This window comes from Aquarana catesbeiana, linkage group LG07 (assembly GCF_042186555.1).
Source record: "Aquarana catesbeiana isolate 2022-GZ linkage group LG07, ASM4218655v1, whole genome shotgun sequence".
In the NCBI taxonomy this organism is placed as follows: Eukaryota; Metazoa; Chordata; class Amphibia; order Anura; family Ranidae; genus Aquarana; species Aquarana catesbeiana.
Genome location: NC_133330.1, coordinates 302,605,940 through 302,611,600, shown reverse-complemented (window position 1 = coordinate 302,611,600; position 5,661 = coordinate 302,605,940).

Below are 5,661 nucleotides of genomic sequence, written 5' to 3'. Positions count from 1 at the left end.
TGACTGTATTGAGTAGTTATCTCTCACCGATATGATAACAAAGTTTACCTGTTTCAGTAAACTGAAATCTGACTGGTTCACATGTATTATTTACTAGGTAGTTTTGTTTGCTCTTTTTTTGTAAATCGGTCCAATTGCTTGAAGGTATTGAGGCGTTGAAGCCCTAGAACATCTATATAAGTCAAGTAATTGTTTTAGTGTGGCATCTCTCTACTGAATGGTAGTGCCCAAGTGGGGTTCCCAGAAGAATCGGCTTGCATGAAAGTGCCAAACCATAGGAATTGTTATAGGTACAATTTCTTTTTTTGTTACTATAAAAAGGTCTATTAAAAGTTGTCAGCCAACAAATTTCAGGGATCATACACAAAATCAGGGGCACTCAGAGTTGGATTTATTGTGCAGGAGCAGTTGGGTAATTCAGAATTTTAATTCATAGGCTGTAGTTTTTGCTGTCAGAAAACTTTATTGAACAAGCTTTAAGCTATAGCCCACGAAGACTTAAAACCCAATGTCCAGATAGTTCTTACACAATAAATCATACATTCAAGCCCTGAGAACGACCCCTGAAACATGTTGTCATTCAACTCTTGATAGACCTGTTCATTGTAACAAATAAATATTCATATCTGGATTAACCCCTGTGGCTTGTCATCATGCACTTTGTTGCTTGAATTAAATAGGTACTCATAATTCCTCTGAGTAATTGGGTTGGGAAGCTGGCTACATAAGGCCAGTATTCCCTTTCACTGGGCAGACTCAGCCCCCTGTTTGTGGTTTTGGAATGCACTTGCCACTTACCTCCTCAATATTCTAGCTCCCCCTGCTGTCTTTGGTCGGTTTAAACAGTTCTTGAACGTTCTTGAATGTGTTTAAGTTATGTAATTACCTGGAAATGCTTTTTAATTAAAATGTTTTCACTAAATGACACGTTTGTTACTTCAGGCTATGCTGGGGCTCATTAATAAATCAGGGTGGTGAAAAATTAGAACTCCATGGCAACCAACTAAATATCATTGTTTTTAGATTATTCTATGGCTGGCCACAAAAATTACTATGTAGTCAGATGAGTATGTAAGACGGGATATGCAAAGTATTTACCATTTAGCCTCTGAATGGTCATTCTTTAAATATAAGCAAGTTCACATAAGCAAATTATCATGTTTTTGCCTACTTAAAGGGAACGGGGAGAATTGCAGTGGCTGCTGTCCTGGAGTAACACAATAGCAATCAGCCAAGAAAATCCATCTTGGCTGGCCCATTTTTTTCCCCGAGCAGACCAGTGTAGGAGCAGGGCCGGTGCTATCACTAGGCAAACTAGGCAGCCGCCTAGGGCGCACTGCGGCCTAGAGCGCCCGGCCACTGGTGTTCCTACTCTCTTCTCTAGGCAGCAAGCAACTAAATCTCAGCATCAGCAGAGGCGCAGCGGCGGTGGAGGACTGTGTCTGTGTTTTGACTCCCAAATGAATGGAAGCAAGCAACCATTCATTGATGGGCGCTGATGAGGCTGCATTTATGGGTGCTGGTGGGCTCCATTTGATAGGCGATTCATTAAAAAGGTGGAGTATACATGGGCAGGGCAAAGGGGGTGGAGTCAGAGGCAAAATTAGGTTTTTGCCTAGGGTATCAAAAATCCTTGCATCAGCCCTGGGTAGGAGGCATTGTGAGAAGCATACAGGCATATGAACGTCCCTTAAAGTGGAACTACATTGTATTTGAAGCCCACAAACCAAAAACGCTATTTCATTTATTTTTCATATTCAAAGCAAACTCACTAATCCATCCTTGTCTCCATGTTTTATTTTGGTGAGAAATCACTTTGAAAAACAGCCCCCTAGCTCTGTCCACGGCCATCCTGGGTAAGAGTGGATGCTTCATGTAGCATGTAATTCCTGGAATCCATCTGCCCTTAGCTCAGGCATGCAGGCAAGAGGCTGTGCTTACCTGAGAAACCCCCTCCTATATCCCTCCCCACCTGAAGACTCCCTGTGCATGAAATTTGCCTACGTCTAGAAACCAAGAAATAACTGAAAAAATGTATTGTAATGTAACCAAGTAAATGTGATATACTTTCCGATTTACTAATGCTAGCAGCATAATGATTAAATAAAGTCAATGTTGATTGAGAGAGTGAAGTTCTGCTCTAAAACAGTACGTTAGTTTTAAATGACTCCCCCCTCCCACCCAAAATATTCCCTCTAACTAAAATAACTATATAAACGTGTACATACCTTTCTTCCTAGGAGTCTTCTGGCTGGTCCAGTTGCACTTCTTGTCCTTCCTCTTGTGTGTCCCTCCTTTTGGCACTGGGTATTTCTTAAAATTGCACTCATGCAATGACATATAAGCGTCATTCAGTGCAAGAATACATTGAGCCCAGGCTGACATGATAATACACCCCTCTGGATGGGTCCATGACAGCTTGGGCTAATAGTAAAGAGTTGAGTGACATCAGCAATCTATGAACTTGGAAGAGGAGTGCCATCTGGTGGAAGAGTGGACCTTCGGCAAAAGACAACATGAAGTGGAAGATTCCCTTTAATAGTAGGAAGACAGCATGGGGATCACCCAAACATATGAGCTGGTCATTGATTTTCATGTCTGAGATTTACTCTGATGATGTTAATCCAGGCTACTGCAATCTAGATATCTCTCTTATCTCAATAAAGCCTGAAAAAGCAAATGTATTATAATATTTAATACGCATAATATAATATGCATCTTTTGACCTAAATCTGTGTGTAATCAAGTAGGATTATTTTTTTTTCAACTTGACATGAAATAAAAATGTATCCTAAAATATCATCCAGCTTTTTGTCCAACAATAGTGATTATGAACTGTAGCTATAAAAAACACTAATATTGACTTTCTAGTTTTTGTATCACATAAGATTTCTGTGTTAATTTGCACCAATGATTTAAACACTTACAACTGAGGTCCGTCTACCCCTACAAAAATTAAAATCCAGCAGCTACACATACTGCAGCTGCTGACTTTTAATAATAGGACACTTACCTGTCCTGGAGTCCAGCAATGTCGGCACCACAACTGATGTTTCCATCAGCTGTCGGGTGCTGCCGCCGCCATTGCCGGTAAGGGAACCCGGTAGTGAATCATTACGGCCTCACGCTGGGTCCCTAGTGCACATCCCTAGTCCACTGCTTTCTCCTACTGGCCTGGCATCAGGGGGGGGGAGGAGGGAAGAGAAGGGAGCCAAGCTGCTGACGTAATGCGTTGTGGCCCGGTCTCCTGTAATCCTGGAAGTGTGGACACCAGGTATCCGCCCCCCCCCCCCCCAAAGGTGTCAAATATGATATCGGACGGGGGGAGGAGACAAATGAGCAGAAGTTCCACTTTTGGGTGGAACTCCACTTTAAAGTTGTTGTATTCTCCTGTAGGTGATTTTTACCTACAGGTAAGCCTATAATAAGACTTACCTGTAGGTAAAATGAATATCTCCTAAACCTGTACGGTTTAGGAGATATTCACCTCGCATGCTCTCGCTCAGACATTCACGGGGATACCTCATGTGTGGTGCAAACACCGTTTACATATGTGGGTGATCACTTTTATCTCTATTGCAAGGAATGTAAACATCCCTTATGATAACAATACAGCATGATAGGTCCTATTTATGGAGAGATTTGGGGTCTAAAAGACCCCAAATCTCTCCTCTACCCTTAAAGTGATTGTCAGGGTTCCTTTTTATTTATTTATTTTTTTAAATAACAAACATATCATACTTACCTCCACTATGTAGCTCGTTTTGCACAGAGTGGCTCCGAATCTGCTCTTCTGGGGTTCCCCGGCTGCTCTCCTCCCCACATCAGATAACTCCCTCGCAGAAGCGTTTCCCGGAGGGGGTTACCTTGCGGGCACGCTCCTGAGTCCAGCATTCGGTGTCCATAGCCGGTGAATGTATGACTCGGCCCCGCACCCAGCGGGAGCCAATGGCTGCGCTACTATCAATCTATCCAATTCAGAGCCGAGAACCCCGGGCAGAGAGACAGCGTGTCCCCGGTGGGTCAAGTTCCAGGGCTCAGGTAAGTAAAACGGGAGGGGCTGGTCACTGCCAGGTGTTTTTTTCACCTTAATGTATAGGATGCATTAAGGTGAAAAAACACAAAGATTTACAACCCCTTTGAAAGCAAAAGATCAAAAAAAATTTAATTTTGATCTTTTGCTTTAAGAAAAAGAAAAAAACAATGTTTACATTGCTGGAGAACTGGGAGAGACGTTGACTCGGTTAAATTGATGATAGGCAACTCCTATCCTCATATTGATTAGTGGTTCCAAATTAATAATAACTACTGCAGTAGGGAACAGACACAAAAGATACGCTCAGCATCTTTCCAAATTACTGTTCTGCTTTATTATGATGCAATTGAAGGTTTTTATGCACATGATTACGTAGGTATCACATTAATATTACAATTGTACATTTATCGTAACAAGGGGCGTTACATAGGCAGGCTAATTCTAATCAGGACTCGAAAGAATGTAAACATGTACTGAAAACATTATTAGTGCTGTGTGCACAGTGAGGGCAGTGTGCAATACATACAAACTACAATACAATTATATACAGAACTTACAAATTTCCATTACAGTCTCCCCTCTTTTGATCAATATTTTGATCACTAACCATACCTGCTATCACCTTTAACCTGGAACCTCCACACGCTTAGGTGGAGGTAGTCCTGGCCAAAGAGGCAAAAAAAACCTCCATTGTGGAGAAAATAATAGCTGAGCAACTTTTTCATTACAAAATGACTTTTCATTGTGAAAAACAAATGATTGATAAGACATATTTACAGAGTACTGGCTGTACACTCCTGTGGCCAGAATGGCCTTCTAGCTGAATTGTTGGCATGCTGACTTATCAGCATATGTAAACACAGACAGTTCTACATAAAATGGAAGACGTACAAAAGACAAAATATGACTTCAACATGGCTAAACTACTTTTCAAATATATATATATATATATATATATATATATATATATATATATATATATATATATATATATCCCTTACAATTAAAGTAATTGAATCAAAAAGTACCCTAGATTGTGATGACAAGAGGGAAACAAATCAAACACAGAGATTTCTTTAATTTAGTCATTTTTGCAGTGTCTGGTGTGGATCCAGGTGACTTTTTCTTCACGTTTTGCAAAAACTGTACATGAAATAGATGCTGTATTGAGTCTCCAAACTTTTCCTTATATATAAATCTCTCTTAACAATCCACAAGTCACCTGGCTTTAGTTTTAGATCCTTCCAAACTTTTAGGATCTGGAATTGGGGAGAAAACACATAAATGAGTTTGTCAAAAACCTTAAAAGATCAGCAACATTCTCTGTGAGATCCGAATGGAGGACTTCAGCTGCTGAGACAAAATATAAGCAAGTGAGTAACACACTCCCAAACCAAATCCCATAGGGAGAGAGTCCAAGATCCCCCTTAGGGGCTTCATAAAATATAAGAAAACATTCAGGCAAAAGTTTTCTAGTTTCTTACTCTACTTTGTCTGCTACATTGTAGACAGTAGGGGGTGTGAAAATAAAACCTCAAAACTTCTAGTAAGGACTCTCCTATAAAAAATGATTTCCTCTGTTACTCACTGTACTTTCTGCCCTCTGTACTTACAAACTACTTCTG